At 38.8% G+C, this 17,084-nt stretch overlaps 2 non-coding genes across 2 annotated transcripts; one reads left to right on the forward strand and one right to left on the reverse strand.

Annotated features, from left to right (window-relative positions):
* Nucleotides 1–10,426: 10,426 nt before the first annotated feature.
* Nucleotides 10,427–10,500, reverse strand: TRNAP-UGG (transfer RNA proline (anticodon UGG)). The gene has a single exon. It is a non-coding gene; the product is annotated as a tRNA-Pro (tRNA).
* A 749-nt stretch (nt 10,501–11,249) lies between these two features.
* On the forward strand, nt 11,250–11,324 carry TRNAH-GUG (transfer RNA histidin (anticodon GUG)). Its single transcript has one exon. It is a non-coding gene; the product is annotated as a tRNA-His (tRNA).
* Nucleotides 11,325–17,084: the final 5,760 nt, after the last annotated feature.

Consider the following 17,084-nt stretch of genomic DNA (forward strand, 5'->3'; position numbering starts at 1 on the left):
GACACTTGTCCCAAGACTACCCTCGTTGTTGGTAATGCATCCTACATGTGATTGGCCAGTCTTGCACGGGTCCAATGAGCATCAATCTTGAGCTACAAGGGGGGGTTGACCAAATCTAAAAGGGGGCTTACTTGGGGGGTATGCTCTCCCACACACACTCTCTTTGTGTAAAGTGCAAAGTTCAAGTGCTCCATATCCTTCTCCAAGCTAGTAGAGAAGTTGAGAACCTACACTAACACTCTTGGTTGGAATGAAAATCCAGCCAAGAGCCATGCTTCAATGCTTAAGCTTGACATCTTCTGCATCTTCATTAATATGCTATTATGTATGCTAGCAAGAAGAGTGATAATAAGTGAGGAACTACGTCTTTTTCCTATGGAATGTTTCTTCTTCCTCTTCCCTATTGTAATGTGCCCAACATTTTTTAATAAAAGTATTTCATATAATTTGCAAATATTGAAGGTTCTCATTTTGTTAAGTCATAAAGCATTCCAAGAGAACAATCGGATCAAAAATATGACTCTGGAACTATTAATTATGGTTTTTATTCACTTGGACAGTATAGGTTGATATGGAAAACTTAAGCCTCAAGTCTATTTCTAAAGATAAGAGTTGACCCTTAAAAGAGGAGGAGTACTTTTAGAAGAGAAAGAGTAGAAAGAGTATTTTTAGAAAACAAGTAGTATTTTTAGAAGAGGATTATTTTTAGGAAAGAGAGAGTGTTTTTAGAGAAGTGAGAGTCTTTTTTCTTGGAAGCCACGATTCTTCTAATATTAGAGACTCAAAATTTGCAATGTTTGTCCAAAACAAAAAAAGAGTCACGAACGTACCTGAACTTATGTTTGTGCTTTTCGCTATTCTTAGCTTGTGCTTTTGGCTCTTGAGAGCCTATATAAAGGTCCCTCTTCCCTCACTTTCAAGAAACACACACACACCGGAGTTACCTTTCCTCCCTCAACCAATCTCCATCTCTACCATCGTCATGTTACCCTTCAAATTCCTCAGTTCTCTTTCTCTCTTTTTTGTTTTCTCTACCTCAATAAAATGGCCCCAAAGCGAGTGACTCGAAACTCCAAGGATGCTCCTATCGTTCCACCTTTGCGAAAGGTACAAAAGAAGGTATCATCTACTCCAATCGTAGCTCAATCGGATGTATGGGCTACAAAAGAATTTGAAGCCATCCAATCTCCAACACGGAAGGAAATCTAACACATTGCTAATTCGGTAAGATAAATTTATAATTTTGCATTGCTATTCATGTTGACCTCAAAATCTAATTAGCATAGGGATTCCCTTAAATCATCCAAAAAACGTGATTCTATTATAAGAAATAAGCATATGTTTTCATAGATTAGTGAAAGAAGTGTTTAATAAATTGTTATCTCCTGATAATCTATTATTGTTTGATAAGTTTTTATTACTAGTTTATATAAAGAGTTGATTGATCATGTTTGAAGAATCATTTAAAGAGAAGAATTGTTGGAAGAATATCTTTTGTTCCTTGCGGGTGCCTCGTGGTTAGCGATATGATTCCGCGGTTAGCAGAGATTAAGCTGAGGTTACTGGCTCTCTTTTGTTGCTCGCGATTAGCGGGATGCTTCGCAGGTAGCGGGATGCCTGGCAGTTAGCAAGATGCCTCGCTGTTAGGATTCCTAGCGATTAGCAAGATGGGAAGGTTGTGTAATTTTTGATTAGTAAATAAATCCTTTGTAAAGGCTTTGTTGGTTAGACAGAGAAAGTCCGCGGGTAGCAGCAAACTTATAAGAAATTGAAAAATCTCTTTTTGTTGAAATATAGGATTGTCTTTAGTAGGCCTTGTTTGAATTGTTTTGGTATTGTTTACATGGCTATATAAAAGAAGCTGTGTTTGGAATAAATTAAGGAACACTATTTATATATGTAAAACAGTGTGGTAGTAATTAAAAAACAAGCTAAAAAATGTGAGTGTGGGGTGGAAAGTGGGCGTTGGCTCAGGTTTCCAGTCAAGGATAGATGACCTTGATTAGTCAAGAAACTCTCCACTTCCTCTTATTAGGAGAAGCAAAATTAGAGACTCATTGTGCCAAGAGTCGAGATGTCCCAATTATACGTGCCTTTGAAAGCTATGGATCCGATTAGTCCGGTACTTTGCACAAGATTTCTAGTTAGTTTAGACAATGTCTCATGTCATATTTAGGGTTTATGAATGGCGATCATGCCTCTTAAATGTGGGGAAAAATGCATTGTTTATGGATTCTAAATATGTCAATGGGATTTCATCTCTATGTTATAGGAAATAGCTTCTGTTAGAATCCTTGATTTATCAACCTGGCATGTGGCGTATGACCCTTATAACCACGATCATGATGGATAGAGGACTTTCTCTCTTTTGTGCTCGTATCTCTACTTCGTGAAAACGGAGTAGGGTGTCATCAATGAAACTTGAGAATAAAGGAAGACCATCTATCAAGTCGCTCCAATCTTCCAGGGTTGGGGACCTCACAATTGGTATGAGAGCCTAGGTTAAAAAAATTTGATTTGGCTACTTCAAACTTCCTCGTGTGTATGGTTTTCTATACCCATTACACAACTCATTGAGATATTATGAAAGATCAGTTGATGTGTACTATAGTTATGGTTGAAAATTTTATTATGTTTTCTCATGAAGAGATCTCTTGTAGACCCTTATATGATATTTTGATGACTTTATGAATAAAAATATTGTGTTGTTTTTCTTCAAAAAGAATTGTATGACTAGTTAAGTCATGCAAGTGAATTTTTGGTGGATTAGATTAGCCATGACTGGTTAAGTCATGTGATTGAGTTTTGATGGGCTGGATAAGCCATGACTAGTTAAGTCATGTGACTGAGTGATGGACTACATAAGTCAAGATTGAGTTTTGATGGACTAGATAATTCATGACTGGTTAAGTCATGTGATTGAGATTTGATGGACTAGATAATTCATGGTTGGTTAAGTCATGTGACTGAGTTCTGATGGACTTGATTGGTTAAGTCATGTGATTGAGTTTTAATTGTATGATTGGTTGAGTCATACAATTGAACTTTTAGTGGACTAGATACATCTAAATTTAGAAAATACCCTATTAATTTGAGTTATTATAAACATTGATGTATAAGGGGAATCCTCAAATCACTTCTACATTGGAAAACCCTCAAAACGATATTTAAGCAGAAATTCAAGAAAAGAAATTGCGCAACCACCTTCTTTTAGAGGAGAGGGTGTTGATATTGATAATGATGCAGAATTATGGATTAAGGCTATGGATGATTACTTCTCTGCTGTAAAGACACCACTCTTTTGGACATAATGATGGTCGAGCTAGTATTAAGAGTAGGAGTATCCTCACTTTTTCTCGAGATGAGGACATCTCAAATCCCTAAGTTGGGGAGATTATAATGTACCCAATAGTTTTTAATAAAAGCATTTTATATACTTTGCAATATTTAAGGTTCGCATTTTGTCAACTCATAAATCGTTCCAACGAAACAATCAGATCAAAAATTGGACTCTAGAACTATTAATTACGGTCTTTATTCACTTGGACACTATAGGTTGATATGGAAAACTTAAGCCTCAAGTCTATTTCTAACAATAAAAGTTGACCCTTAAAAAAGGAGGAGTATTTTTAGAAGAGAAAGAGTAGAAAGAGTATTTTTAGAAAAGGAGGAGTATTTTTAGAAGAGAAGGAGTAGGAGAAGTGTTTTTAGGAAAGAGAGAGTATTTTTAGAGAAGTGAGAGTCTCTTTTCTTGGAAGCCAAGCTTCTTCTAATATTAGAGACTCAAAATCACGAATCAGAATGCTTATCCAAAAAAAAAGAGCCGCAAACGTACGCAAACTTATCTTTGTGTTTTTTGCTATTCTTAGCTTGTGCTTTTGGCTCTTGAGAGCCTATATAAAGGCCCCTCTTCCCTCACTTTCAAGACACACACACAAAAATGTGCAAAAGAGGAAGCTCTCTTGCCATAATGCCAGAGTTATCTCCTCTCTCTCAACCTCTCACCCTCAACCAATCTCCATCTCTACCATCGTCTTGTTACCCTTTGGATTCTAGATTTCTCTTTCTCCCTTTTTCCTTTTCTCTACCTCGATAATACGATGGCCCAAAGCGAGTGACTCAAAGCTCCAAGGATGATCCTATCATTCCACCTTCAAGAAAGGTACAAAAGAAGGTATCGTCTACTCCAATTGTAGCTCAAACGGATGTATCGGCTGCGAAAGAAGTTGAAGCAATCCAACATCCAAATTTAAAGATAATATTTGTTGGAAGAATATATTTTGTTCCTCGCGGGTAGCAAGATGCGTGATGGTTAGCGAGATGATTCTTAGCGGAGATTAAGTTGAGGTTATCGTCTCTCTTTTGTTCCTCGCGGTTAGCGGGATGCCTCGCAGGTAGTGGGATCTCTTGCAGTTAGTAAGGTTAGCGAGATAGGAATGTTGCACAATTCTTGATTAGAAAATAAATCATTTGCAAAGGCTCTGTTAGTTAAATAGAGAAAGTCCGCGCGTAGCGACAAACTTATAAGAAATTGGAAAAGTTAATTTTGTTGAAATATAGGGCTGCCTTCATTAGGCCTTGTTTGAATTATTTTGGTATTGTTTGAATGGTAGTATAAAAGAACCTTTGTCTAGAATAAATTAAGGAACATTGTTTGTATATATAAAACATTGTGGTAGTAATTAGAAAAAAAATTAAAAAGTGGGAGTGTGGGGTGGAAAGTGGGCGCTGCCTCAGGTTTCCAGTCAAGGATAGGTGGTTTCGATTAGTTGAGAAACTCTCCACTCCCTCTTATTAGGAGAAGTGAAATTAGAGACTCATTGTGCCAAGAGTCGAGATGTCCCAATTATGTGTTCCCTTGAAAGCTATGGACCCGATTAGTCTGATACTTTTCACAAAATTTCTAGTTAGTTTAGACTATGTCTCATATTATATTCAAGGTTATGAATGGTGGCCATGCCTCTTCAACGTGGGGAAAAAGGTGTTGTTTATGGATTCTAAATATGTCAATGGGATTTCATCTCTATGTTATAGGAAATAGCTTTCATTGAATCCTTGATTTATCGACCTGGCCTATGGTGTTTGATCCTTATAAACACGATGGATGGATAGAAAGGCATGGTTAGGCCTAGCTCATCTCCATTTTGTTCACCAGTGTTATTAGTGCAAAAGAAAGATGGCACATATCGTATGTGTGTCGACTATAGAGCACTAAATAGGATCACTATCAAGAATAGGTTTCCCGTTCCATGGGTAGGAGACATATTTTTGATAAGCTACAGGGGTTGACCTACTTTAGTAGGATTGACATAAAAAGTGGATACCATCAAATAAGGATAGTTGATCAAGACATTGTAAAGACCGCATTTTGCACTATGTTTGGTCTTTACGAGTACATTGCCATGCCTTTTGGATTGACCATTGCACCAACCACATTTAACCATCTGATGGAGAAGCTATTCAGGCCTCACCAAACCTTTATTGTAGTGTTCTTTGATAATACAATCATCTACTCCAATTCATTAGACAAACACAAGCAACACCTCCAGGTTCAAGTTTTACGAGAGAATAAGCTTTATATAAACCGAAAGAAAAGTGATTTTTTCTTATAAGAGATTCAGTATTTAGGCCACATCATCTCTAAAGATGGCATCCAAATGGATCCCACAAAGTTAGAGGTAATAAAAGGATGGCCTAATCCAAGGAATTTGCATGAATTAAGAAGCTTTATAGGTATGTGTGCATACTATAGACGCTTCATAGAAAAGTTCTCACAAATTGCAGGACCATGACATGACCTAACAAAGAAAACTTTAGGAGTCACCAAGGAGAACAATGCTTTCAAAAAGCTTAAAGAGAAGCTTATCTCTCAACCTGTGCTTACACTATCGGATCTCTCAAAGCCATTTGAGGTCCAATGTGATGCTTGTGGTGATTGCCTTGGAGCTGTTTTGCTCCAGGACGGGCACGCGATAGTCTATGAAAGTCAAAGGCTCGACCCTATTGAGCAAGCTCTAGGTATATATGAAAAGGAACTCTTAGCAGTTCTACATGCTCTAGATTTGTGGAAGCACTATTTCTTGGGGACTCCTTTCATTCTACGAATGGATCACTAAAGTCTTAAGTACTTCATGACACAGACCAAGATCTCCTACAAAAAAATGAGGTGGGAAAATTTCCTTTTGCAATTTCATTTTCATATTTCTCACATTGTTGGAAAGTATAATCAAGTATCCGATGCACTCTTAAGATGATCGAGAGTGAATGCGGTATCCATAGCAACTCATAATGATCTATCTTCTATGATAGATGAGTACGATATCGATCCCAATTTTAGAGATGTGATTTTAGCCCTTGCACTAGGGAAGAAGGAAGAACCAGTAATAGTTATTTAGGTGAGATAAATGAGAATAGTTTAATTGACAATTTTAATAGTAATTTAGTACAATATGCTATAAGTATTCTTTTAAGTAACTATCAGCATCCATTCATTTACAAGGGGTACGCAGTGTGTAGCTAGAAGTCAGAAGCCCATAGTACCTACTTAACTCCCACTGTGTACAAAGGCCCTGTAGCACAATAAAGGGCATACACATGCCTAGCCATGTGCGTTGCAAACAACGCTTGCTCTTTTTTGCATACACCAGCCACTGTAACCAATTAAAAATAGTTTTTATGAATGGAATGAATTATTTAATCAAATTAAATTGAAAAACTACAATTATTGCTTGGAGGAAATGGGATTCAAACCCATGATACAATGTATTGTATGTTGATTTAGCAAACCAATGCCTTGAGCCAATCGTCTCCATTCGTATACAGATTAGCACATTAAATTTATAACTAGGCTAGGAAATTCAAATTGTAATGAAAACTTCCCTGTTGCCTGGAGCCCAGCACTACATTGGATTTTAATTCTCCTTAGAATCTTCCTATTAGTTGCCATCAAAGACTTTTTCTTGTTTTTTGATATCTCATTCGGCTAGAGACTATATTGCCTAATATCTCATTCGGTTAGAGAATAAATTGCTAGATATCTCATTCAGCTATAGAAGAAATGGCTTGTTGCTCTTTCTACTAGAGAATAAACAGTGGAAACTTATAAAATAATTACTATTAACCATGATTTTAGTAACAAATAAAATTAATTCATGTGTAAATTTTATTTTTACCCTTTTCTTTACCTTTTTAGTGATTATCCAATAAAGACCTGCCAATAAAATGATTCCCGAAAGTTTAAGTTACCAAGAACAAAGGGTTGGGTCGAAAGAATACGTCTCTAGAGGAGATGAGACAAAATCGGTCTGTGAGCCAGTAGCACCCTCAGTAGTGCTTGGGTCGGAATTGTCAATTTCAATTCTAGTCTGCTCTGGTAAAGCGACTTCTCTATGGGGGTCTTCTCTTTGTGCTCATTCCCAAAGTAACTGCCCCTCAAAGTGTAACCTATCTTCCCCTAGTCGAGGTTTGGTTTCTTGTTGGTTATACAACACTTGGAATTGATTTTGATAGCGTTCCGCAATGCTTTGGAGCCTTTCGACTTCTGAAAGCGCTTTACGCCGTTCCTTCCAAATGTGTATAACAAAGCATGAAGAAATACTGCAAGTTATAATACTCCCGAGGGCAAGGCCCAGACCTAAAAAAATAAATTCCATTGTTAAAATTTATCTTTTTTTTTGTTTTGCCTCGATGTTTAACACACTCAGAGGCTCTTTTATTTTCCATATTCATGGCAGTTTCTTAGTGGTTGGTTATAGTGGCAGATCCTTGCCCTCGAGGTGGGGTTTAGTTTAAAAAGTCATACTGCGCACGCACACAGAAAGGGTTCATATAAGAAGTATGATTCCTTTGTTACCCTCATCTTTGTCTTTTTTTATTTTTAGCTTAATAAAAGGCTTCAAGCTATGGAGCTTAGGCATCAAACTAGTGAGTTAAAAGAAGGCAAGCACTTACCTAAAAAAGGGAACCAAGGAAAGTTAACTTTGGAAAGCACTAGCTCCTCTGACAAAAGCAAAACCATGAGTTCGCAACCTACAGAGCAAACGAATGAAAAGACTGACTCACCAAGCCAAGGTAAAGAGCCTTATATAAGTTGCAATAAAAATCAAGGAAAAAGGAATATTAAGCACCATCCATTACCACGCGAACCACCGGGTTCATGAAAAAACTAGGGTAGAGTGTTAAAATAACATTAGTGGGCAAGCAAATCCGTCATTTTACATGGTATTCTAGATTTTCACAAACAACCAAGGATGAAACAAATCAACGTAATAGCTAGGTTACCTAAACAAAAAAAAATCTTTCATGCCGTGTCCAATACCAAAGTTAGTTCTGTACATATGGTCAGCAATTATAATCCCCCCAGAAAAGTTGGAATAGTTGTTCCTGCTCCTTGGTTGCTATTGAAAAAATGGGTGTTAGAGTCAGGATTTTGCGAGTAAACGCTCTATTGACCCGAAAAAAAAGGTCCCAACCCCTGGGGATGCGGGGCAGTAGTCAATAAATCATTCCATCTAACATGCCCGCCCCTTGCTTTGGGAATAGCTTATTCAGCCAAACTATTCACATAAGTAGGATAGCGCAAATAGGATCCATTTTTATAAAATCCAAAGTCACCTAGGTTGTACATCAATACGCATGTCCCCTATCCCTAAGCATAGGTAACGTTGGATTAGGAACCAAGGGGATTCGAGTGATTCGAGACACCTTCAATAGCCTTCTCAATCCTACCTTTAGACATTACCGTACAATTGATCCTCTCGTTTTATGAATTTTCTCTTTAATAGAAAAAGTAGAGAAGATGTAAAAAATGTTGATTAATTCGACTTTTGCTTTTGCTATTGCTAGATGCAACGAAGAAAAGGCTGTTTTAGCAATAGAAATATTGAAACGTTACTGAGTGCAATAACTTAGTAAAAGACAAGGTAGCTAACATTATAAGACTAACTACTAGTTACAACGCTCTAAATCCAGGGCAACAAAACTTAAAATATGCTATTAGCGTTTGCAATTACGAGAAGGAGTTTCTTTCAGTCCACCTTTGCAGCCTACGGGGCCTTGTAATAGGGATGCCAACTTGCCACAAGATAGAGAAGCCAGGTAAACGTTACAATAGGAATGACGGCAAAAAAGCATGTCTTTGGGAAATCTTTTTCCATTCTATCACATGATATGATAAAATGCTATCCCGCGAATCTCTGCATTTCATACGATTGGAGATGCAGAAGAGCGCCACACAGAAGCGACTGAAAAACAACCTTCGAAGGGCAATTGCAACAAGCGGAAATGAAATCTTAGAGATTCTCATTATTGGACTTACGCAGATGGATAGGGAACGACGAGATCTCGTCGATACAACTGACAACGATTGCACGAAAACGGAACTTGAAGAAAGTAAAAATTATGCAATTCGCTTCGAGAAGCAATGAGCAATTAAGCAGGTTTGACAGTTTCTTGACTAGCATCCGAAATTTCAAAAAAACGGTCGTCTAACGCTACGAATGATTAATTACTATATCGGCTTGCAACGAGCTATGGCTAACAAATCCATGTAATCACGACTTTCAGCCCCCATTTTATCATGAAGAAGGTTTCATTTTTACCTCTCCTTTTCTCCAGGCAATAAACATTCAACCTTACGTAGCATCATTTGCAAATCAAAGGGCAGAAAGAAAAGTTGTTAACATCGTTTAAGTGGGAGACAAAATCAGTTGTTGTATTCACAGACTTAATAAAGTAATGGCTGGCAAATTGGTGGAATCAAAGACGGTACAGTTGGCATTGCTTCGAATTCAGAATTTGATAATTTTGAGGCTGTGTTGACGGGTGATGGTCTAACTATATAAAAAGGGGGCTCCGTACAGGCAACGGGTAAGATTGCTTAAATACCAGTCAATGACTCGTTTCTAGGCCGCTAAGTACATGCGTTGGCACGACAGAAAAGGTCAAGTCCCAGCTTCCGAGTTCACATCGAGAGAATCTCCCGCGAGACGAGCAACGCTTTTGCAAACATTCTCGTAGAATAATGAATTTTCTTCAGGTGAAAGGCTGCATTCCATTCGTAGCAGGCACGAGCGCATCGGATTCTGTGCGACCCTTGTTTTTTTGTAACAGATGTGCCTATCCTATCCTTGCCCTTGCATAAGAGGACTTAAACCCCTTGTAGTCCTATGATATATGCAACTAGACTGTTTTCAAATTGATGCAGAGAAAACCGGGAAAAGGTTCGAATGACAAATTGAAGTTTAGTTATCTTCACGGAGCGGAGGGGTTCCTGTGTTTTGTTTGCCGGTCGGGGATGCCTTAAGAAGCCGCCTGAGTGCAAAGAAAGATCGTGAAAAAAAGATAAAATGCCCAGTTAGGCAATAATCGAGGTGACAGGATTCAAACCTATGGCCCTCTATACCCAAAATGCCCAGTTAGGCAATAATCGAGGTGACAGGATTCAAACCTATGGCCCTCTGTACCCAAAACAGATGCGCTACCAGACTGCGCTACACCTCGTGGGCCATCCCTAGTAATGGTTGAGAGTTGGCTATAGAAATCAATTAGCGCTTGGTACCTGATCTTTTCTCACTCAATCTCAGGGACGAAGGGGGCAGCCTTTCCTTTGGCTGCCGGCTACTAGAAAGAAAGTCTTATGTCTTTGTTGCATGGCTGCTTAAATAAAGCAAAGGGTCTTCGCTTCAAATAGTTAACGTCTTACAAGTCATGAGGCGGTTACCCTTAAAAGGAAAGTATTTGAATGTATATGGGACTAAACTAAATTCCTTGCATCTCCCTTCGGTAGCTCAGCAGCAGCTGTTAACTGATTGGCGTACGATTTCAATCTTACCTGCCTTGGCATAGAGGAAGCTTTAAAAGTCCCCGCCGTATCCTGTATAATTCCTGTTTCTAAAAGTGCTGATAGCTTGGAAGGCGCGTCTGATTGTTTTCTTTGACGTTTTTTCTTCACTTTACCCTTTCATGAGTACATTTTATGCATAAACTTTTTGTTTTTTTTCTTTGCTTTCAAAGTTTGCTCACTTGGTGAAAAAGGTAAACATGACAGACTTAAAATTTGTTCCGTTTCAAGGGTTATCGGCTCGAGGTTCGATAGTGAGCATACCTGTTAACCTCAGGGGAATTGGTAAACGCGACATACTTTTTTTGAATCTGCTCTAGGTTATTGGTTCAAATCTGATAGCAGTTACAGACGTGTTTGAATTGATTTTAAGCCTCTAAAGCTGAAGGGGCAGGGAGCTATCCCTGAGGGCAGGTATAACTCAATGGGTCAGAGTGTCAGATTGTGAATTTGAAAACACGGGTTCAAATCCCGTTACTCGCCAAAGACACGTCGTCCCAAGCAAAACAAGAGTAAATGGCGATTTTGAGTCACATGTGAATTCGTGCAACTCGATGATATGAAGCACGTCTGTTTAGGGTCGATTTGGAGAGAATCTGTTCCGTCATCGCACCAATTCAATTGTTCTTGGCCTACTTTGTAAGCGAGGTTACAGACGGCAGGTCATATGGTTTACCTCGTGAGGTTATGGATGACAAGCCATGAAAAGTTTTGGTCCATTTTTTATGGTTGCCTTAAATTGCATGCCTAGGAAATGTGTTTCTTTCCTTTCAAGATCCCCCTTTAGCTGCTGATCTGATCTCAAGCCCCAACTACATTTTCCGATCCAGTAATATGTATGGGTTTATGTATTAAAATAAACTAACCCTAATCTTGGCTCAAAAAGTCAAAGCGAGAAGTGGCCAAATAAAAGAAGCGTTTGATTTAAGTAAATCCGCAGCCCGGAAGAGAGATTTGAATTGTATTTCCCTTCTCTTAATTTAATGCCAAAGTATAATTCGTATTCAGGAGAGGAAAGCAGAGTGCAACAAGTTTAATAGCGCTCAACCTTTCATGCGATTAGGAAATTCCACGGCAATGGTCCCGCGAATTCAAAAAGTTACCACCAAAATGGCCAGCCCAATTGCGAATTCCATAGCTGCCAGTGTTAACACTAGTGAAGCGAGTGATTAACCCATCATATCATCTGAATAGACGGGAAATACCGGAAAGTTCAAATTGACAGCCAATAGCATTGACTCAATTAGCGTCAGCATAATAGTAATATTTCTTTTGTTCAAAAGAATTCCCCAAATACCTGAAAGAGAGAGAATCATCAAAAAAATGATCTCAAGTTTTTTTTGCCTGCAATGCCGTTTTATGTAAACCACATAGTAGCAAAATAGTAATTAGTAATTACTAATTAAGGAAGACTAACCCAACTCCTCGGGACTTGTAAATCCAACTAGCTACCAACACGACTTGTTTATGCCTATTGAAGAACCTTCTAATGCTGATTTGTGGAGAACTATACAAGACATACGAAATAACTAATATACGAAACGAAAGCGACCAATGGAAATACGTCAGTTTCTTACTCATGTAAATAAACTATTTCTTAGCGACGGCGATGACTTTTCTAAAGCCTTATTTCAGTTATGGTCGATCAACCGGGTTGAGAGTTCCCTGCCTTAGCAACTGCCGCAGGTTCTTTTAGCAACTCATGCCTCCCAAACAACGTAAAATGATGCAATCTCTTTTTACTTATAATGTCCACAGGCAAGAAAAACACACACACAAAAAAAACACCTACGCCGGCCGCGGGTTCTACTTTCTTGTCTCTTTAGCCTTATCGACTAGCTAGAGCCATTGCTTAATGGATAACTCCCAAAGAAAACTTAAATAGGGGGCCATAGGACCATTAGCGTATCTGAAAATTAAACCTTCGTATCCTCTTCATTTTCCCTTTAAACGACAATTTCCTTTATCCAGCCGGCTTTTCTATTGCGTTGATAGATATGTAGATCGCTTTAGTAGCGTCATAGCGAAATCAACTCAAGCAAAAGTAGCTATTGGATTCGAACCTCGCTTCCGGTTCACCTTTAGGCCATAAGGGCCTATGCTCGTTTTATCCGATCCCTACTACTAGAAACCCGCCTTGAGAGGTCACGGAATCAGGCCATACTTTCCCTCCCACTCTTACTTTTGCTTTTGCTTTCATTTTCAGAGGTATGTCTATTCAGCAAATTGTATCAGATTGTCTATCCATAACAAAGCAAGTGCTACCTGTGGTTTAAAGGCAAGGTCTTTTATACCTTGCTAATCCTAATTTGCGTGCGCTTTCTATCAAAGAATGTTGAAGTATAGCTTATTGGCTGCTTTCTTTTTTTGAAAATTGAATGCAATGCGGGGACATTTCAGCATGTCCCGATAATTACTACCGGGCCTTTGCTTATTGTCCCATCCTATTCCTATTCATCGTACGGTCGGCTCTTTTGAGTGCGACTTCAGAGGTGTGCAGGGTTTTCCAGTTCTAGGATTCCATACTTCCTTGAACCGGGCCGTAAGGCTTCCGCTCTACGCCGGAGGCGCGCTCGAGGAATGGGAAAGGACAGACAACCCCTTTCCCTTGGCCTCTGTTCCATGCTTAGGGCGTAGGGGTCTCTCCTGCCTTCCCGTTTTGACGCTTCAAACGCTAGGATTGTGGTTGCCTGCTGTTCAGTTTAACTTAGCCTTCAGGAATGCAACACAGTCACTTGGCACTTATCTAGACACCTTTTATTCCCACCCTGTCTCCCAACGAAGGCAAAGAAGAGATGGATATCATTATGCGCGCCCTTGCTTGAGATTTCAAGTTCCCCATAAAGGGTTCTAAATCCCTTTCATGCCCAGCTTTATGCTTTCGGATGCCTTTCCCCTAGCACATAGGCACGCTGTTACCCCGTTCTCGAGGAAGAAGGACTTTCACCTTCATGGAAACTCAGTTCGCTAACTCCGCCATCCGAGCGCAAATGAATGCAAAATGAGCGCACAGATACGACTCAACGTCTTAACCTATGTGCAGGTCACGCTACCTTATCGGAAAGATTTCTATCCTAACAAATGGCTTTATAGGGCATTCATTTCGATTCATATTTAGCCGCAAGCTTTCGCAGTTCTTATTAGACACACACATAACCTTCTCTAATGACGTATGATTAAACCCGGACACATAACTTAACCTTTTTTCATGACCCTTCCACCTGCCCTTTTCATATCTCTAAAATTTCGTACATTTTGGATATGGCGCTTAAAGTAAGTCCCTTTTAAAATAAAGAAAAACTCATATTAGTGGCGTTGGCATTTTTAATTTTATCCCCTGCGATGTGCGTGCTTTAAAGGCACAAAGAATCGATCGTACACTTAAGCGGTTGAAAGATCTGGGCTGCACGCATAAAGAAAAGCACAGATTGCGAAATACGCCTACCATAAATTAATTGCTTCGTCATTGTAGAGGAGTAAAACGTCACAAAATACGTACTTGAGCTTTCAATTAACGTCTCTAAAAGTTTGGGGTATGCCCGCATGTTTCGACAAGAACACTAAAAAAAACCAATTTAGCTTTATGCAAGATAGACAAGGCACGTTTAAGCAATTGAAGGAATATTATTGCTTACATCCTTGGTGAGGGTTATAATTCATAGCAGCACCCCCGGTTATGGCTAGAGGAGGTAGGGTAAAAGATTTGTTAGGTGTCAATTATTATTGTATTCGAGGAGTTAAAGATTCGTAGGGAATCCTCGATTGAAAATGAGGCAGATTAAAACATGGTACTGAAAAACCTAAGAATTCGATACGAATAAAAAGGTCAAATTAAAGAATGGTTGCTTTTTTCACTTATTGCCTTCAAATCGATTTAATTTCTTGGAAAGACTTTCAAAATGACCAGTAAGAACTTTCGGAACGGAAAGCCATCCGCTTTGATCCCATTGTAAATATTCATGCGCCCATCTAGCAAGGCTTATCTCATTTAGACCCAAGGGAGGCTGTAAAAAAAGCACATATAATTATTGGGAAAGAAAGGAGCCTAAATTAACGCACCCACCGAACAGGGACGTTGCACGCTCAAGCAGTACAGAGATATCGTTTGGATGAAATTGAACAGCTATGAATCGTTTTGACACATGCCGATTGGCTTTGTGTTTGCCCTTCGGCAGAGCAGATATTAAGTCATCATTGAAACAAGGGGAGGAAAAACAGACCTCAAGAATTTAATGCCTGAGCCGCCTGATTGAAGTGAAGCTAGTCATTAGAGCAGGCACCTCATTTGGATAGAATCATTTTAAGCTCTATGAAATAACGTAAGCCAAGGCCGAAGGCTTTGAATGAAGTGTTTTTTCTTTCTTTTTACTAACCCACAACCAAAAACACATAGGTAAAAAAGCTTCACGTTTTCGAAAGGCAGGGTGTCAAAACTGTCAGAATCAAGCAGCGTCATTGCTAGCAGAGAAAAGCAAGTGCACAGCGTAAGAGGCTTGGCTTGCAAAGAATCAAGCACTTCTTGGATTATAAGTCCCCGAGCCAAGCCAAGATCTACTACATGCAATATAGGTAACTTGGGTTAAAAAGCTGTGTGATGGGCAACCATCTTGCACGGTTCGAAGAGCACCTGATTTAGTCTGCGTTGGTAAATAAAAGTTCTTGACACGGCTTTTTTTACAGCCAGACAGAGTAACTCTTGACTCCATCCACTGTTATGGAAAATCTTTGTATTAGGATGTAGATTCTAGATATCTTTTCTATTCAATTTTTCCCAGCATTTTTTCTATTGCGAGTGGATACGCACCGCTCTAGACAGCAGTACCAGGAAACCGGAAGATAAGGTGGTTTGCGTGAAATCAACGATTCGACCACTAAATGTAAATGATTTCTCTATCACGGGATAAAGTGCCATTTGTGCTTGCTTGCAGAAAATGGCATATTTGACATAGTTGAAGAAATTAAAGCATAATAAGCTATCTATTTAATGCTAGACTGACGGAACCGCGAAGGCTATAGGTAGTCTACGTACTAATGAGCGTATTAAAATAAGTCGTATTAATTCAATCTCAGGGCATAGTGAGGCAGGCTGGGAAATTTCACCCAAGTGCAAATAGATTTTATATCCGTCCCGTCCGTACGGCGTAGAGCGGGCATGAAACGATGGGCACGAAAGAGGAGTTGAACCTCTAACTACCTGATTGCCAGGGACTCTATCCAATTGAGCTATCAGTGCGGGGGGGTTGGGTTGATAAAAGCCCAACTGCACCCTTTCCTTGTTGCAAAGCAAATCTTCTTTGCGCTACCTTCTTTTGCCACAGCTACACCACTTTCGAAGTTTTTTCTCAAAAGCCATCACAATAGCCTATTGAGCGCTTTTCCTTCTTTTCTTTGGGAATAGGTGGAAGGGCCTTGCAGATTATGAATAAAATCAATATCATAAACACTAACCCTATAGCAGCCACTCCTACGACTATTGCTAGTGCAGACTCAGGGAATCTGAAAGGGTCAAGCAGGCCGACTGGGAGTGGGAGTAGGATTAAGCAGCTACTGAACTCTGAACGGAGATAACTGGCAATTCTTTTTTTATAAGTTTACGTAATCAAAGTTACAAAAAGGGTTAATTCAATTAAAACATAAAAAAATAAACAACCAACAATTTAATACCAGATATCTAGAGGTGTAAATAGAGCTACCATGAAAAGCAAACGAACCCTTAAAATACGACAATTGTTTAGACAAGTTCTTAAAAAAAGAGCTTTTAATTCTAGTAAACAAATAACCATTACTAGTAAAAAAGAGCATACTAACAAGATAAACAAAGCGCGGATAGTCAACAATATATAATCAGAAATCTTAGATTATGACTTAATTATGAGCGAATTAGTGGATGTGATGCTTAGGCCGTAAGGGAAATGCCATATATTAAAAACTATCCAAAAAAAAGTAGCAGATAAAAGCAAAAGGAGGCAAAAATACTTAAATAAAACTTTGTTTTATATCTTTTTTCCATTTTTCAGAACAACTAAGGATAAAAAAGCATCGAGTTTAATAAATCATAAAAGGAAAGGTAAAATAGAGACGTGATATTAAAAAAATGGTCAAATGTGTGCTTAAGGCCTCTGTCTGTTATATACAAATAAAAAACAAGTCTAGATAGGGCAAAAGTTTAGCTAATAAAAAAGTGAGCTCTTTTAAAAACAGATAAAGCATAAACCGTATCAGACTGAAGCGAATCAATATCCAA

The sequence above is a fragment of the Adiantum capillus-veneris genome, chromosome 28, assembly GCF_014529385.1.
Source record: "Adiantum capillus-veneris isolate H3 chromosome 28, ASM1452938v2, whole genome shotgun sequence".
In the NCBI taxonomy this organism is placed as follows: Eukaryota; Viridiplantae; Streptophyta; class Polypodiopsida; order Polypodiales; family Pteridaceae; genus Adiantum; species Adiantum capillus-veneris.